The 19147-nt window shown below is 38.3% G+C and overlaps 1 long non-coding RNA gene across 3 annotated transcripts; it reads right to left on the reverse strand.

Annotated features, from left to right (window-relative positions):
- Window positions 1-258: 258 nt before the first annotated feature.
- LOC121076511 lies at window positions 259-16701 on the reverse strand. Of its 3 annotated transcripts, none has more exons than XR_005823545.1 (3): window positions 16428-16701; window positions 13930-13995; window positions 259-548 (listed from the first exon to the last, which is right to left on the reverse strand). It is a non-coding gene; the product is annotated as an uncharacterized LOC121076511 (long non-coding RNA). The 3 variants fall into 3 exon arrangements; XR_005823543.1 differs by lacking the exon at window positions 259-548 and adding an exon at window positions 3718-5274; XR_005823544.1 differs by lacking the exon at window positions 259-548 and adding an exon at window positions 5886-8259.
- Between the last annotated feature and the right edge of the window lie 2446 nt (window positions 16702-19147).

The following is a 19147-nucleotide window of genomic DNA, read 5'->3' on the forward strand; positions in this document are numbered from 1 at the left end:
ATGTTGTTAGCTGAAATAGGACTTCTACAGAAATAAAAAACTAGTAAAGAGTATGTGTAGGTAAGTTCTAATGGAAGAAGAGACTGAAAATGAGTGAACGAGAGCTACATTCATCACAGACTTGTGTTGAACCTTATTCCTGGAAAGTATTTAGCTACTGAAAACTGACAGTTCACAGCAAGAGAAAGGTCTTCACAAAGCTGTTGTCCACCAGCTGTCCCTGTTATACTTGTAACTGTGGACAAGTAAACGGGACAGGCTCTGCAGCCTTTAAAGCTCCTACAAAATATGAGAAGGCATGATGATTACAGATATTTTCTTTCTTGTGTGTAGGTTAGATTTGCATAAGCACTCAGCTGAAATAAATCACACCTGTAGCCAAATGACCCGAAGTATTTATTTGGGAAAGGATTTAACAGCAACAGCAGACCTGTAGCAGCTATACCTTCTCTGTTCTGTATGATTCTGCTGTGTGCCTGCTAGAAACGAGCATCTTAGAACATCCTGGTGGATACTGCTGGAGATGATAATTCACTTAAATATCTCATCTGCATACAATGCAATGAAAAATAGCTTACAGTTAGGTAACAAAAAGGTACATTTACTACACATAAAGTCAGTCATATATGATCTTTCTGGTATTCCAAGAGTCTGTGGAAAGTTTCAGTTTCCTCCATCTGTATCAAGTCCCTTCTTCTGCACCTACAACAGGGTATGGACGCTGCAGAAGCCTTGAAGTCTTTACGATCTTAGTTTTCTCCTTAATTGTGATAACAATTAATCATAGTGCATTAGATTGATTTGATTTTTTTATTACAGCTATCTGGTTAGGGAGAAAAAAATCATAATGGCAACACAGAATGGTAACCAAAAGATTATTCCGCAGAATTTGTGCTCTAGCAGATGTTTCTCTTAGGTAAGTGCTGCAATCAGTACAAAGAATAAGGAGTTATGTGGCTTTCATGCTGAAATGTGCATGGGAGGCTTTTTCATTTTATTAAAAAAAGAAAAAAAAGTAGCCAAGTAGCCTGTGGGACTCAAATCCAACTCAGCACTGTGATTCACAAGACTGTCAGGTGAATGATTCCTCCTGGATGACCTTGCTCATTCATAAAAAGAACAGGAGTAATTTTCTTCTTCAATAGAAAATCTAGTGTTTTCCTAAAATTCATCTTGTGATTATGATATATTATCTATACTTTCCTGACGCCAATTCATTGGAAGCTAGATAAGTGAGGTCTATGACATTTCCCAAAAGAGTACAAATAGCACAAGCAGTTGTCCTGTACTCCATGCTAGCAAGTGAGAAACTTGTAGCCAGCAGCTCAGACATTTTGTTTCTCGTAGGTCTAGGCTCAACTCTCTCTTCTTCTAGCATTTCTTTCTCTGCTGTTGCAGCATCTTTCCTACTAGAAAAGAGCAAGCCAGGAGCAATTTATTTCTTCTCTGTCTTTATCCTTTTAAACTTTCTACTTTGATGTTCCAACAAGCATGTTAGTCTTTTCAGATTTTTTCCTGTACCTGATGTTCCTAAATTATGTTATCTGCTGCAGTGTTCTGAGCTATTTACACTTCGTGCTTTGTCACAGTCTCCTAGCAGATAGATATGTGCATGACCTCTCTTCACTAGGTGCCCTACAGTCCGCCATATACCATCGTGTGGCACAATGCACTTTCCCTATGTTCTTGGTTGTTATTTTGATATTTTTCACTGCCATTTGGAATTATTTTACCAATGTTAGGCTAAACCTTTCTCTGGAATTTAAGCATGCTATGTCAGTTTTTAATGGTCTTAATTATTGAACTATTCTTTCAGCTCTGGAATAATAAATGTCTGTCTCATATTTCATTCACCATATCACTCACCCCTGTGAAAATGTATTTAGGTCTCAGGGATGTGCTCCAAATTCTTTCATGAATGTTAAGGCAAACAACTTATTCAGGCCTTCAGCAACACCAGCCTTATCTGTCACTATTAGTGTATTCATGTTCCTTAATGACCCTGTTGACTTCTTTTTTTTCTGGCTGCTTGCTTCTTTTTCATGTTTACCGTTACTCATTTTGAAAAATATCCTTTGTATTTGCATTTTGATGAATATTCTTATCATTCCTAAAGCACTCAACTAGCTTTGATCAAAACCAGCACTAACCAATTTTATTATCTTGTTAATACTACTCAAACAATCAGGTTTCTGGAACCAAGCTATCAGCTGTGCTGTTGTTTTTTCTTTTATTATATACATTATATTTTCTAAGTTTTTTATTTTTCAGTTCATTTCAGTACTATTTCTGTTATTCTCAGGTATGTGATCTGAATCACCAAAGACTCACATCCTTTAGAAGTACTGTTTCTTAAAAGTGTATTCTCAGATAATCCATACCATCAAAAAATCAGTAGCACATAACAGGCATCAGTGTTAGTACATTCCCCTCAGGAAATCCAGCGGGGAGAAATTTAGAATTTTCTTCATATTTATGCAGGAAAATCACCATTACTTATCCTTGGTGTGTAGGGCTATATGAATAAAAGCTGATGGTCATGTGAAGAAGCTGTTTCTAGGCTGTTAGATGTCTTTTACCATCACTTACTGTGTTTCTCTTTTAAACAACAGACTTGCTTTTAGCTGTGGTAGTGCAGCGAAAGCATAGCACAGCTCGTTGATAAGCAGAATGTGCACCTCAGTTCTATGAGAAAGTGCAAGTAAAGTATCTGTGAGATTTAACCTCCCCCAGCCATGTATTAAATCAAAAATCTAAGAATTAAAATAGAATTAAAAAATTCTGGAATAAAGTCCTTTTTGTAGTCTTGCTGCCTGGTTCTTTGCATTGTGGTTTCTGTAAAGGTTTCTGTATTTTACCTCCTGAGGTGCTACAGTGTGAGCTTTTGCTTAAGATAACAAATACTGGTATTGTGGCAAATGCCACTGAATGCAGCTGTTAGCATGCCAGTCATTTGCTGAACTATTTTCTCTTTCCACAGAAAAGCATTCATTTCCTCTTCATACAGCTTTCTTTTGAGGTTTTGATTGTTTGCATTGCAGTTGGATCTCTAACTTCTGTATTTAAAACAGACAAGACTGACAAAGGGGAATTGAGGGTGTAAATGGCAAATCATAAACACAGAGAGGGACAGTGGCTTTCCCAAGGTCACACAAAAGGGCTGTAGAAGAACTGGGATCAGTCTAATCATCCTTTATTCAGTCCCCATTTGCTGGACAAGAGCATTTTGGTATCAATACATGACACAAGTGTTTCTATCTGTGAGGATTTGATTATCCATAAAGAATTAACATCTTACTGAAAAAAAAATTTACTAAATTTTGTGACCGATTTACTTGCTTCTTTAAACTGAATTCAGCTTTGTCAACAGAAGTGTATGGACTTCTCAGTATTTGTTTCAATGGATGAATTATTTGAAGTATTTGCCTGTATCAAATCCAAAATGGCTACCAATTACAGTACCTTAAATAACCTGCTCCTTCAGTGCTCTAAAGTTTTGCTCCAGGCCTCTTAATCTTGTTCTAGCTTATGAAGATAGTTTGTAAATTGGCCTTTTCTTTTCTTTTCTTTTCTCTTCTTTTCTTTTCTTTTCTTTCTTTTCTTTTCTTTTCTTTTCTTTTCTTTTCTTTTCTTTTCTTTTCTCTTCTCTTCTCTTCTCTTCTCTTCTCTTCTCTTCTTTTCTTTTCTCTTCTTTTCTTTTCTTTTCTTTTCTTTTCTTTTCTTTTCTTAAGTGGAAGTTTTAAGTCTTCATCAGGAAAACAGAAACAAAAAAGTCATACATACATTTCAATGGTGTAGATAACTTCTTTTCTGGATAACTTGACTTCCACATTAATGCCTGTTAAACTTGCTTCAGCTGGGAAATATTACTTTATTTTGAAATTCTGTCACATGCTTAATGTTTTGTCAGTAAGATTACCGCAATATCTCATGCCATCTGTCACATTCCCTTCTCTCAGCAGGGACTCTTTTCCAGTTTAAATTTATGAAGTCTAAACCCTTAACATGAAAGAGTACCGTTCTTGGGCTTTTTGCTGCTTGGGCAGCAGGCTATGCTAAAGAAAAAGGAACGTTATATAAGATTTTGGTGGGTTATTGGTTTTAAATTTGAATACAAAGCTTTCTAAAAATACCAGATGGTACAATAGTCTTGGACGTATTCTTGGTTTCTGGACTGCTGTTGTTGTTTGCCACAATACAATTTGTGTGTTCTGAAGACCAGTTGCTGCCTTCCTTGTTCTTGCTTCTCAGAACTCTTTCCACATGCAAATACTTTTTGTGAATGATATTCATGCAGTGCATGGGAGTTAAATTACAATACCAAGTGTACAGTGTATGGCATGCGTGCTGCATAGTAATAGATGATTCTGTCTAGTGACTGCTGAAAAGACTGGCATCCCTACAAGTCACTGGATACTGCAGCTGCATTTCTGTGTGCTACAGAACTCTCTTGTAGGAGGTAGGCAATGTCAAAATGCTCTGACAATTAACTTAGGAAGATGTTTAAATCTTCACCCAAAATCTTTATGCTGGTGTAATGTAGTTTCTATTGGCACAGGATAGTTAACCTAATATTCCTGGCCAAATTCCATCTGAGATAAAACGTCATCAGACCTAAAACTTCCCTGCACGACCAGTTTGAAAAAAGTGTTTCCTTCCAGTTTGGTGCAAACACATACTGCATTACTGATGTAATGGCTGTCATCAGTGTTCTCTCATACTGCTATGAGTCCGGCTAAGTTTTGGCATGTCATTTATTTCTTAACACCCCTATATTCTTAACACCCCTCTATCCCCAAAAGGCAGTGGAGTATCAAGAATGTATCAGTCAAATTAAATACCTATGCTTGTGCTGCAATTCAGTAAATATTCTTTCTGAAAAAAAGTAGTGGTTGCAAAACATTTTGTTAAAACACACTTTTGTGTAGATTTAAAAGCTCATAGATTTCTTTGTATACCAAAATATGAAGAATAAAATTATTTGGGAGTGAGAATCTTTCCCAAAGCTGGGCTAAGATCTTCATCTAGCAATTGGACTATAGTTAAGCAAGTGCATTTCTTCTGAAGGCTTTGACAAACATTGCACTGATTAATTTTGTTTGAATAACCCTTCTGTGATGTTTCAGTAATTCTGGAGTATTCGTGTGTGGGAACATTAGGAATCAAAACATGTTCCTTTTCCCCTAGCACTGGCTTCAATTCATGCCTTTCGTGTTTGTATCCAGGAATATCTTTGGAGGGTTTAAATAGCTGTAGTCTGAGCTCTGTGAATCACTGGAGGAGAAATGAAGACAAGCAAATGAATATTTAACAAACTGGTAGACTTGTAGCAGTGTGGAAACAATTTCACAGGTGTTTATTGTTGTACCTTCAGCAGCTAGTGAGATACAGTACTTACAATCTATTCTGCAAGGACTAATCAGAGTGTAACAAGGCTACTGTTTATTTCACTTAAAGTATTGTATTAATCAGTCCTTTGCATCCACCTGCTTCCTAGGTAAACAGTTTTGTAAAACAAACAAACAAACAAACCTTGGTGTTCTTTTTATAGCAAGTTATACAAATTCTGTTCATTTGCTTACTTATGTTGGAAGTGATTTCCTTGAGCATGAATTTTCCTGCAAAGCAGAATAAAACCCGTGTTCATAACCAACAAATGTATTTTTGAAAGTCCTGTGTTTTATTTTTTATTTATTTTTTAATGTATTGGAATGTAGTTGTGAGAAATGTCATGTCTACTGTGAGAGTTTGTCATGTCTCAGTTGTCATTCTGATATTCCACAGCTCTTTAATTTTATGCATTTGGCTGTGTTTAGAAACAAAACTAAGATTGAAAAGGAGTTGAGAAATTTCAAATGTACAGCTTTGCGGGCAGTCCTAATTTTTCAGCTTTTAATATCAATAGTGTGCTTTGAATCTGGGCCTATAGAAGAAAAAAGACATATAACATGTTTTTGGAGACTCTCGTAAACTACGTACATCAAAGGCAGAACTTAAGTTTCAGTTAGTAGGGTAGGTAACAGAGGCATATCTTTTAGCTCCAATTTAAACAACTTGTGAATTTGCTCCACATTCTAGCAAATGTTGCTGCTCTTACAGCTCTAGCTGATCACAAACCGAGAGGAAGTCCTTAACCTGGTTCTGAGGTAGCTCTCCTGAATGCTGGTTCTTTCTCTATTTGATTCCAGCAGCTGCAGCTACGCAACTGGGACTGCCCGTACAGATTTTCTTTCATGTGCTAAAGAACTTGACAATCCATGAGTAAGTCTTCACTGTTAATTAGAGAGGAGATGGACTACAGGCAGACAGAGAGGTGCCAGAAAACTTAGTTTGGGAGGCTTCTGGAGTAAAAATGACTAAGTCTGGTTCTGACTTGTACTAGATTGTGCTGCTTTGTGAGCTTTTTGTCAAAAGTACTTGTTAGGCACAGCTAATTTTTAATTCAGAATTAATTAGAGTTAAATTAAAGAATTAAACTTTAAATGGAGCTTTGACTGGGAAGGTGAACAACTTTGCCTTTGAAATTTGTGACGTTTGTCTCAATGTTCTTTGTGATTAAGGATGGCTGCATAAAAAGAATTTATGCTTTCATTATCACGTTTCACTCCTAATTGAAACAACCTTCCCATATGGGCTACTTGAGTTAAAAGAGGTAATGCACCTTACAACAAATTCTATGTGTATTGTATATGTGAATTGTAATTCAAAGCCTGAAATATATTTGCACAAAATATCTATTTTCAAAATAGAAGTACTCTCTGGTATAGAGATGAAATCCTTTGCTTACAAAAGCTTAAGTTAGGCTATGCTTAACCTTTGTATTCATACAGTGAGCAGAGAAGGGAGCAAATTTTGTTAGTTTCTATTTTGCTTTGTTTCCATTTATCCTCATTTCAGTTGTGGTTCAGTATGAGGTTTTGCACAACCAGTATCTTTATACCTAGGATGTATGCTCAGGCACATGGCCGAGGCAGCCATTTGCAGCATTAAGCACCCATCTCTGTTGGAATGAAAAAAGGCGTGCCTGTCTGCTGTGCTTCACATGCAACTATACCAGTCATTCCTGTAGGTGCAATTATTCTGCCAGCCAATCTGACCAACAGGCCAGAAACTGGAGTGTCATGCATAGTGAAAAATCAAAGACCTCCCTAGCATTGCTTTTTTTTTCCCCTTATCAGCCTCAGGACATACAGCATCAGGAGAAAAATATTCTTAAATTCCACATCTATTTGTGTCCTAGAATCACATGTATTGAGGTTGTATTTAAAAATTTTATCATTCACATAATGAAATGTAGGTTCTATCATTATTTTTAGTTAAATTAACTGATTTGTTTAAAATTGTAGAATTTGTTTGAAATACCTTGCAGCGTGTATATGCATCATATAAAAACTGAAGCATTGTGACCAGCAGGGTATATTCAACTGTGTTAAATCTTAGACAGAAAGACACCTGAGGATTACTTTTCTGTATAGTGAACTGCCATTCAGTGAGACACTGCATAAGAAACACAAGTGAGTATTAAGTCCTAGAGAGGTTTTTATGTATAGCAGTATATTTTTAGTTGCAAATTTTCATTATATTGTCAAAAAGCACAACACGTTAAATGACAATGGTGATACGTAGTGATGCCACTGCTAATATTTAATGCAAGATTTTTCTTACACTGGATACTTAAAGTCTCTGTCTATGGACAGTTAATCTGCATTAGCTCTACTTAAGAAAAGAGGATCAGTCAAACAACAATCTATTTTAATTATAATCAACTTAGTAAAGCTAAGAGCACCATACAGGGGCAGGCCTCCATCATATTCTGAACTGCACGCATACAAAGCAAAGACAAGTCAATGCCAACAAATCAGAGAGAAATGTCCTTTCCTGCAGAGGAATATAGAGTAAATAGCTTTTAAAGAACAATCTTGAGTTAAAGCTCTGATATCCAGACAGGATTAGCACATGACAGATGGATTTATTGGAGGACTAACATGGCCCAATATTTTTTTGCATATTTTGGTCATGTGGTGCAGTGACAGGGGCAAGCATTCCCACCTCTTCCCTTGGAGCTCCAGTAGTTTTGTTGCAGTCACTTGTATACCTTCCAGTATTGGCACTGCAATGTACCAAAGACAACAGTACAAATTCCTTCTCAGCTTCGTACTGCCTTGGACTGTTGGAACATCTTTTCCCTTTCCATGACAGAGAAAGACATATGCTTCACTAGTATCCTGATTTATGCCAAGAAGTTGATTTTCTGTGCTTCTTCAATGTGTGGTGTGTAAGAGAAATAAAAAGGTTAGTTCCTCTTTCCTTTGTGCCAAAGTGTTGATTTTTGGGTTCTAATGCACCTCCAGTTAACTGGCCCAGCATCAGCAGCTCTCACAGTTACAAACATTTTGGTAGCTGCCACTTCCAGCTGAGAGCTGTAAGAATGTTGGCTGAAATAGCGAACCAGTGACAGGAACTTCCAGGGTGAAATGACTCGGCACACGTAGTATTTTATGTGCTTTGTAAAACCACATGAGTCCTTGCAAGCTGCACAGACGAATCTGGTTTAATTAATGCTGTCTGTAATATCTCATTCTATTTTTTCAGCCTATTCTTGATATTCTGTTAGGCTTAGATCATGAAAAAGAAGTGTGTAATTGCATCATACAATTGGTTGGGTGTGGAAGGAATCTGGGATGTTAAGTAGCTGTGTTTGTGGTCTGCTGAAGCTTTACATGGATTGGAAGACAGCATAATTTGCTGAGAGGGTATTTTGCTGGTGTCAAAATAACAAAGTGATAAAACACCTAATACTGATCTTAAGCTGGTGAGTTTTATGCTACTGAAATCAAGGGATAATATCTACCCCTATACACAAGGGTATTGAGTTGCTTACAGACACAAACAGTGAAATACTGAAGTTTGTGCATGCACGTATGTATTTGTTTATTTAAAACTAGGGTTGTGTCTACATTAAAGAAATACTGGAAAATTTCTCTAATGGAAACTCACCTTGCAGTAATGTTTTCTGTTTTTAAACTGAAACTAATTTTACTGAGGAAAGTGTTCTTGCTGGCTGTGGCTACAAGGGGTAGGTTCTGTAAGGTTATTAATACTCCGTGCATGATTATGTTAACAAGAACTTTGAACTGTAGCTCAGGCCTCTGTGTGCAGAAGAAGGACTTTTAAAGAAGTTAGAACATGTTTTAATCAATTAACTACTGTAGGTAATTATGAAAAATATTTGCACAGGCAGTGAGCCATGTTTTATTTTTTTTATTTTTTTATATTTATTTTTTTTTATATTTATATTTATTTTTTTTATATTTAATAGGCTTAGTGTTTAGGCTCCCTGCCCAGGTTTGGGAAAGGAAGTTATCCTAGGAAGAGTTATCCTGAAGTTTGCAAATGCAGTCTGCCTGCATATTCTCTCCTTACAGGATTTCGCCTTTGGCTCAGTTTCAGGTTCAAACAAACTTGAAGGAGTAAAATAAATGCTAAGATAAACTTCTTGAAGTCAGTGGAATTATATCAGGAGTCCTTATTAGGTCTCTTTTAATTTGGCTTGTTATTCTTATCAAAATCATACTCAGGTTTCTCTTGCAGAAAATTGGTGGTGCTTAGTTTTCCAGGCAGCTAATGACAGTAAGAGGTGTTCAGACTTGCTTAGGCTCAGTTGCAGAGAATTTTGATGCTGAGCCTCTCTTTCTGTTTTTAAACATTTATAAAACCACAACAACTTTAAAAATAATCTGTATTAAGTTTTGTGACCATCACAGAGATGATACCATCTGAGTCTTGAAGTGCTTAGAGCTTTGTAGTGACTGATGTAGCTCTACTACCTACTGTCAGTGAACTGTTACAGGAGATGTACTACTTAGAAAGCAAAAAGCAAGCCAGGCAGATTTATTTTTTGGCTTCATATGACGTTTTTCCATAATTCCAGAAATATTCCTAAGTGAAACTACTATAGGATGACTTTGTTATTTGGCTTTGGGACAACCCACGTAGAGAAGGCTGCCAAGCCTATTGTTTGGCAGTGCTCACTGTTTTTATGTTTCATCATCAAAGCTAGATCTTTGTTACATGAGTAAGTTTTGTAGAATAATGTGTAATTTGTAAGGTGGGAGTTTAGTTGCACTACTGAGAAACTGCTTTTCCCCTTGGTAATGTGATGTTAATTACTGAAGACACAGATGAATACTTTGTATGTGCATAGGACTGTGAAAGCATTAATAAATAACATCTCTAGTGATCAACTGACAGAATGGCAAATACGTAGGTGTTACAGTGAACAGATGGATTCTCTGTCAGTCAGGTTCACTCTGGCAGTAAAAGGGTCAAATGTGTCTTACACTATTTTCTTATACAGAAATGTCTTCCTGCTTCCCTCAAGTAATGAATAAAGAACTAAGTGATTATAACAGTGTCTTTTCTTTCTCCTTCATTCCTGGGCTTTGGGAACTGAACAACATTTTATTACTTTTAGGGGCTGCTGAAAGGCAAATATTTTGAAACCTCAGGCAGGGAAAAAAAATATCCCATTCCCTAAAGAAAAGCAGAAGAGCTGTATGGATAGAGATCTTATAACCTGAAAACCTATTTCAAGGTCAATTTTTTGCTTTACATGAAATGTGCCAAGCCACTGTGTCCTCAGGAGTTCTATGGTCTTTCTGAAAACAGCAATAACTGAAAACTTGAAGGGATTAGTAAAATCTTTCCATGCCAGTTGTTTGTTGTGGAATTTGTTTGCCTTGTTTTTTACCTCTGTTATATTTGATAAATAGCTGCAGAGATAAAATTCGGAGGGGCTTTTCTGAAATGGTCTAGCTACAGGGCTGCCTGATAAAGTGGAGTTCTGCACAGGCTGTTTTTAATTTTCACTTTCTCATTTTAAAGGACATGAACAGCTGACTGTATCTAATTATATTTGTTTCCTGTCACTACAGAATTTTCCCACAGCTAGGGGTGGGGTCAGCTCTCTGACACATGGATCAGTGGAGATAAACTGCAATCTGCAGTTCATTTTAAAAGATACTGTACTTCAGCTCTGTTGTTGATTATCCCGGGGGGCCTCTGTGCAAATCTGTCACAAAGTGTCCAGAGTTCTCTAGGGAACCGTTCCACTCAGCCTTGAATAAGGAAACTTTCAGCCATGTTTGTTAAGGGAAAGAAGAGAAACATACTCTAGAATAATGGCATGCAAAATAGGTCTAGGCGAAAAGCAGCTTCTTCTGCTCTCATAGATAATTTGTGGGAAAGGAACTTTTGTGCTATGCAGTCACGGAAAGTGGGCATACAATGAATTATGCAGAGTAACAGGGTTTCCAAGATGATGTGAGGGTGTTAGTACATTCTGTGGGCCTGTATTATCAACTATAGGCTATTCATAATAGCATGGGACAAGTAACGGGCTCAAGCATAACATACTCCTTGATCTGTGCCCACATGTCTAAATGACTGTCAGAAGCCATCTGTACTTTAATTGTTTGAGCTCTTCACTAGAAATGATAGGATATGAGAATTGGGACTTGTCCAGAGCTTTCCTGGGCTTTTTCAGTCTGCTGAAAGTAACTGCATGGGACTTCGTCCTGCAGTGCTCCCGAGTTAAAGGAGGCTGTAGAGAGGTGGGGGTTGGTCTATTCTCCCACGTGCCTGGTGACAGGACGAGGGGGAATGGGCTAAAGTTGTGCCAGGGGAGGTTTAGGTTGGATATTAGGAAGAACTTCTTTACTGAAAGTGTCATTAGGCATTGGAATAGGCTGCTCAGGGAAGTGGTTCAGTCACCATCCCTAAAGGTCTTTAAAAGACGTTTAGATTTAGAGCTTAGTGATATGGTTTAGTGGAGGACTTGTTAGTGGTAGGTCAGAGGTTGGACTCGGTGATCTTGGAGGTCTCTTCCAACCTAGACGATTCTGTGATTCTGTGATTCTGAGTTTGGCCCTGTTTGAATATGAGGTGTGTTTGGGAGCATAGCTTTGAGCCACTACTGGCTCAAAACACGGATGCACTCTAAAGCCATCCAAGTTATAGTAATCGTGGCACATGGCCACTTATGTGTAAAGCTATTTTTCTTTCCCACTTTATACAGTACAGGACAGACGTTCATGGAACTGGGATGCAATTCAGATGTTCTAAAAGCCAGTACTTAAAATAGCTCCCACCTACGAGGGTATCTCTCTCTCAAGGTCAAAAGCAACACTAAGCAAACAATACGTAATGGTAACAAAACACTAATTTCCTTCCCAGATGATTATTTGCAATGTCTGAGTGCACATGTTCTTGTGGTTTGGGTGTGGGATATATATTTGTAAAAAGATAGATATTTTCTGGTTTGTAAACCTTTGGAAAATGAGACTCTGCATGCCCTGCCCAACACCTCCTCTGAATGCAAATCTAAACATTTAGGCCTCTAGTATGTAGGTAGAATTATAAATCTCTTACATAATACATGTTGCCAAACTGAAAGTTTACATCTTCGTCTTTGTAAGTGGAATTTAATCCTGGACTGCCTAACATCACAAATTTCTTTTCTCCTGATAATGTCATGTCCTTTTTTTTTTTTTTTGGACTGTGTGTGAGTAGGAGAATGTATACTATTACATAAAGTAACAGTTTGAATGTTCATAAGAGAGCTTTTTATGGATATTGCATCTGCTTTCATTTTCTGTGTCACTACTTCTTTGTACTATAAATTAGTTTAACAACTTCCCATAGGCCAAATTGTAGTCTTACATATACCAAAACCCTGGTGAAGCAAAATTGTGAGTCTGTACCTAAAAAACCCTTTTAGGTGAGAAGTAATTTGCAGACAATGGACTTACATAAACTTAAATACTAGGTTGTCAGTGACCTGTATACAAACTTAACCCGTGATTCTAAGATGTTAATGTGAATACCTCCAAGTAAAATGAAACCTTTTAGTGCATGCAATTATTGTGGAACTAACATTGCTACTTTGAAAAACATAAACTTATTTTCTTTGCAGTTTGGTATTACATACACAAATCCATACTGCATTTAATTGCTTTCTGATTTGTTGATAGCAACCCAGTTTGTGTTTTTTTTTTTTCAACCAATATTCTTAATATTTGACAATGAAATACCGTATGTCATTTGAAGCCAAAAATCTACCTTTACTCCATAACTGTGGGTATAATTGATCAGACATTTGTGGCTTCTTTAAAGAATTTCCAGTCCAGAATATGACTAAAATTATCTCAATTCTACATTAGACTCAAAGATTTTTGTAAAAAGGAAGAATAAAAGACAGGTAATATTTGCTTTTAGTTTAAATTAGTTTTAGAAAAGAGTTTTCTGAGCCCTCTTAATAGAATTGGTTGGGAACTTCACAACACATGTTTTCATTGATGTATTTTGAGTCCTAAGCAATCTTATCGACACTTGAGTAGCAAAACTGTCACATAATAATTTACAGACAGCACATGAATCAAACTAGAAACATGACTACAAATCCCATCTGATAATCGGGTAATTTGTATTTGTCTTTTATATTTTTGTGTACAAGGCACTCTATTACTACCTTTTACAAATAATATATATCTTACTGCTGAACATAACCATGAGACTTTTGAAGGTACTACAACTATTTTCTTCAGTTTAAATTTAGAACATAATTGTCTCCAGTAAGATTAAAGCTTGCTCTTTAAAGTGTTCTTCTAAACTGCTGTCTACCTGATAGCAATCAGAAATGGATATTGATTCCATCGATTCACTACCTGCAGTAGTATGAGCTTTTCCTCATTTCAGTGGCAAGTAAGACTATTTATGAAGCAATTTAATAAAATATGTTGATAAAGAGCAAAACCATAAAGCTGGGATTTCAATTACTTTAGTAAAGCAGGCCAATTACTTTAGTTAAGCAGTCCAATACTACTACTTTCCATTTTAAATGACCTGTATTGATATAGCAAATACACATACCTCCCAATCCAGAATCTTTGAAGAGTTCCTTCAGTTGTACAGGTGCTGCTCCTCTTCACTGAAGCTCTGAAAAGACAGAATTTATTTGTGTTAGCAAATAAGTGTTTGCCAAATCCATGTGCTATCTAGTTGAAACTTTCCCACTTGGTTAAATACTGTTTATATTTCCATAATTATAGATAATTCTGCATTTTTTTATTGTTGTATACCATTTCATTGCTTTCTTCAGTAAAAACAAACTCAGTCTCTTCTTGGCAGTCTTAGATGAGAGCTGTCTGGTTAATCATGAACTATTGACATACGTGGGGCATATGAAAAATTTTGTTTGTGTTGCATCTGCATGTATTTGAAAAATGAGAAAACAAATCTTCAGGAAATGTTTGGATTTGAAATGAAATCTTCAAAAATACTAGTACACTTAAGCTCTCTAATTGCTATCAGAGTACAGTCTGTCACAATACCACCGTGCTCTTCCATGTTTTACCATTGTGTTTATCTGCTCTAAGTATGAAATATAAAATAAGGTGTCAAACAGAAATAAAGCTCAAGAGTATGCTGTCAGCATATATACTAAATGAACAATACCCATCCTCAGGACTTGATATCAGTTAAAAGAGTGTCTTTATTGACATGATATGCATCAACAGTGAAAAAGACAATCTATGGAAGTGTTCAAAAGTGTCTGTTGGTCAAACATACAGTATAAATTATTAAGAAATTAGCATTTCTACAAAATAGCTGATTGACATGCAGTTTGTAGAATGGAATGGATCCACTGTAATCAATAATTTCTGGATTAAAGAGCAGGAACTCACAAGAGGATTAGAAAGGTCACAGAAGAAAAAGTTCAGAGTATAGCAGAGAGCCTCCTGGAAAAACTAACAGTTATAACCAGCACACAGCAGGAGAAAGTTCTAGTAAGGCTGAAGGCAGGGGAAGGAGGAAAAACAAACAAACAAACAAACAACAAAAGACAACAATATTCCTGCTTTATCTTTAAAGCATTTTGAAGACAATTAATTATCCATTCTCACAAATCTGCTAAATGCGGTAAATGATGTTCTTTTGTCTTGCAAAGGAGAACTTGGCACAAACAGCTTATGTGTCTTGCTGAACTACATAGCACCAGCAAAAAGGTGGGAATATAGGAGCTCATAACTACTAGTTTTATAAAGGGCACAACCTCCCGCCCTTCCCGTTTTCTCTAGGAAGCTTTAAGAAGCCTGTCTTAGAAATCATCTGCTAAACAACTATTCGAGCTCACTGATTATTAACTGCTTTACCATCTGTGGCTAATGTTGGCTACTGCTGTTTGAGATAAGCGCCTTTCCATGTAAAAATTATTTTTAAAAGGTTAAAAAGTGGCCCATCCACGCAATTATTGCTGAAGTAGAAGACAGCAGAAGACCAGACCTGGCTTAGATTTCCAACAAAGTTATGCTGAGCTAGACTGTAACTGAAAATCTCTTGAAAGAGTGGAAGCCTGCACTTGGTTTCTGATGCTTCACTTGGATAATTGCATTCTGACATTTTTGTAGTCCTGATAAGTAGACTACAGGCAGGTCCCTTGCTTTGCAATGGCATGGGCTACCTGCTCCAGCTGGTGGGAGAGCACTTATCTTTGGCAATGTGGTTGCTCAATAACTGCTAAGAAACTATGCATGCAGTTAATCAGTTTTTGCTGTTGCAGTGGCACACCCCTTCTTTGGTTAAAAGCCTTCCTTTAGTCTCAGTGAATTTGGTAATATACTAAACATATTGTTTATATAAGATTCTACTTTCCATAGTGTTTAGTTTTGTATGTCTGAGTTAGCCTCATTGGTGTCTACTTAACTATTCTTCTGTATTATTCTCATACAGTCGACTGAGGCAGCAAATCCTTACAGAGTGAGTCCATACCACAGCCCTGTTGGGCTGTCTGAAAGCTGTGCAACAAAGCACATTGTTTTATTACACTTTTCTGGGCTGGGGTGAGGTGACATGGCCTCTTCATTGTAAGGCCACAGCCACAGTTGTGTGTACATGGGGGAGCTGAAGGTGAATGCCACAGAAACCCTGGGTGTCTGTGGTTCCTCAGGTACAGATTCCCATTGACTGTAACAGAGGCCTGAGCAGTTGGTATCACAACGGAGAACACGTAAAGGGAGCAGAGCCTCTCAGAGGCTCAGCAGGCCCAAAAGGGAGGATGCCAGTACCTACAGGGGGTCTACAGGAAAGGTGGGGAGGGACTCTGTCAGGGAGTGTAGCGACAGGACATGGAGAAATGGCTTTAAACTAAAACAGAGGAGATTTAGATTAGACATAAGGAAGAAATTCTTTACTCAGAGGGAGGTGAGGCACTGTAACAGGTTGCCCAGAAAAGCTGTGGATGCCCCATCCCTGGAAGTGTTCAAGGCCAGGTTAGATGGGGCTTTGAGCAACCTGGTCTGGTGGGAGGTGTCCCTGCCCACGGCAGGGGGGTGGAACTGGATGATCTCTAAGTTCCCGTTCACACCAACCCATTCTGTGCTTCTGTGCCTCTATGCACCAGCGCGGTTTTGGCGGCAGTCTCAGGGCAGTGCAGTGCCCTGTCCCAAACGCCGCAGGGTGCCCCGGGACCGTGAGGCAGCTCCCTGCGGGCGCCTGGCGCCCGGGGAAGCGCAGCCGTGTCGCCAGCGCCGCCGGGACGAGCCTGAGGGAGGCTGCCGCGGGGGCCGCCGTTGGTCGCGAGCCGCGGAACGCCTGAAGCAGCGCGCGGGGCCGGCGGCGCGTGCCGGGGCTAACGGCCGGCCGACGCCTCACCGGCTGCCGGCTTCGGGGCCCGCAGCTTCCAGAAGGTTCCCATTCGAGCGGGCTCCACGCCCCAGAACTCGCCGGGGGCTGCGTGCGGCAGCCGCGGGATGCCCCAGGTACAGCTGCGGGGCCGCGGCTGCGGACACCGCTCGCCCCCGAGGCGCTCAGCCCTCCTCAGGCCGTCTCCTCAGGGACGGGCCGGGGCGGAGCCGGGAGGTGCTCGGGGAAAAAGAAAAGCCGTTTTTTCTGGCTAACGGGTGGTTTGCTTGGCGTTTGCCTGAGGGCACTCTAACGGGCTAATGCTTCAGTTGGTGTTTATAATTCTCAGTTTTTCTCGACGTGCATAATTCCATAAATTACTGGAGCTTTCGCCATGCGTTTCAACAAATGTAAATAAGTTAATCGCAGAGTGATATGAGAGAAATAAATTCTGTGGAATAAAACTGTCCTGAGAAGTTGTCATCGGGGATTATGTTAACAGCAGTGTTTACTTTTAGACTTAGGTAATTATTGGTGATGCGTACACGATTACTTGGTTGCTAGTCACAGAAGTGTTTATGGAAAGTATGGCTTGTTAATCTGCCTTCTGTAAAAATTAATTTACAGTTGGCTCTGAGTCTTTCTGAACTTTTAGCGTTGTGGTGTAAATTTGACTGAAGCCCGCTCCCTAGCTTTTCTGTAAGGGCCTCTTCCAAAATGTGTATGAAACCTTCAGGTGAGTTTAGCCTCTGTTCAGTGTGTAATCTCTTTTGCTTTTCCTTGGCTATGATGCAGTTTCCCAGTATCTTCTGTAAGGTGGTTTGTTACACATCCAGAAAAGACAAAGGCCATGCGATGAAGTGACTTCAGGGCAATGTAGTGCTGGTGAGCTAAGTTGGAGGTTAGGGGAAGATGCACACATCGCTTTGAGCAGAAAGATCCCTCCCCATCCTTTCCCTCTCCAGTAGCTTCCATTTCTTCCTGTAACTTTGGAAGCCAGAGGGTCTGTCTGTAATTCCTCTGTAGCCCCAAGACTGATTATTGGGCGCTTGATATGCCTGAGAATGTTGTTGCAAAATACTTGCTGTGCTTTCCTTCTGTACTGGTCTGACTCTTGGTCTTGTTCTGTAGTGTCTTCCAAGAATTACAGCCCGTACTTTGTCACAAACTAGCTGAATGCCCTGCAGCATCAGGCAGCAGTCTATGGTTATTCCTTTCCCAACGATTAGCTCCCCTGCACTGAACTGCTGAGTTGGAGCCAATGGTATCCATTTGCTGCTTCATTTTTGGGACTCCTTTTCTTGAGAGTTGAGTTGGTTGATAACAAAGGGGGTAGTTGGGGTTGGGCTCAGTACAGTGTCGATCTATTAGATGTTGAACTACTGTGGTGGCAGGTGGCTGTCTGAAAGCTGTTAAGCACAGTCAAGAATAAATTTGTGTGCCTTTTTTAAATTTATTTTTTATTTTAATAGTTTAATATTACATGAACTTCTGATATGTGGCAGTTATAGTTAAAATCATTCTGATAAATACTGCTAATATAACTGTTCAATGAAATTATTTTATGGCATTGCTAATTCTTAACACATGGCATAAGCTTGCAATATAGACAAGGTATATTTCCAGAACTGAACAGTGTATTTATCAGTTGTTTTCTTGCTTATTTATGTGGTAGATAATCTCTTTTCAATCCTAAATTATCTTTCTATTTATAAATAACATTACAATGTAAAACTGTGGTTCTGACACACAGCAAATATTTCCAATAAGATATTTATAAATATGTTTTTGTGTTGATTCATTTACTGAGTAATTATTTTGTCAATGTTATGATTTCTATTTCGAGCTGAGATTTGTAGCTCTGTAACCACTAGAAGGCACTCTGGTATAAAACTTCCTGCGTAACAGCTTACAAAACCTGCCTCTAAGTAAGGACAAAACATAAATAAACAAACATGACTAGTTTTAAGCAGTTTCCTTCTAAAGACAGTTCTGTTCACTCTTATATGAGATGATAACCTTCAAATTATTATTTGTCCAGCTACACCAGTGCTTATGCTCAAATGTGTACATACTGCATGCATATGCATGCATGGTAATCAGTATGTTGATTCTTATTACTCTTTTATTTTATTATTACAAGTAGCACTTAGAAACCAGAAAGAGTTTGGGTTGTCTCAAGTTCTGTGGCCTGTACACATGTATTCTAAACACACTGCTGACTTGAGCTAGCAGGTGGGATTTTTCACAGGCCAAATCGAATCAGCTCAAATCTCTGTTGGCTTCTGTGGGGTGATGTCACTCCACCACTGTGTATTTGTGCAAAAATACACTCATTCAGTGTTACAGTTGATAGTTAAAATAAACATAGTAGTATAGAAATGTGAAAATGTTGCTATAGTAACACTAAATTGTTTTTATGTCATCTAGTTGCACTTGGAAATTACTTCTGTTTTGTGATATTACG

Source organism: Cygnus olor, chromosome 12 (assembly GCF_009769625.2).
Source record: "Cygnus olor isolate bCygOlo1 chromosome 12, bCygOlo1.pri.v2, whole genome shotgun sequence".
NCBI classification, from domain to species: domain Eukaryota; kingdom Metazoa; phylum Chordata; class Aves; order Anseriformes; family Anatidae; genus Cygnus; species Cygnus olor.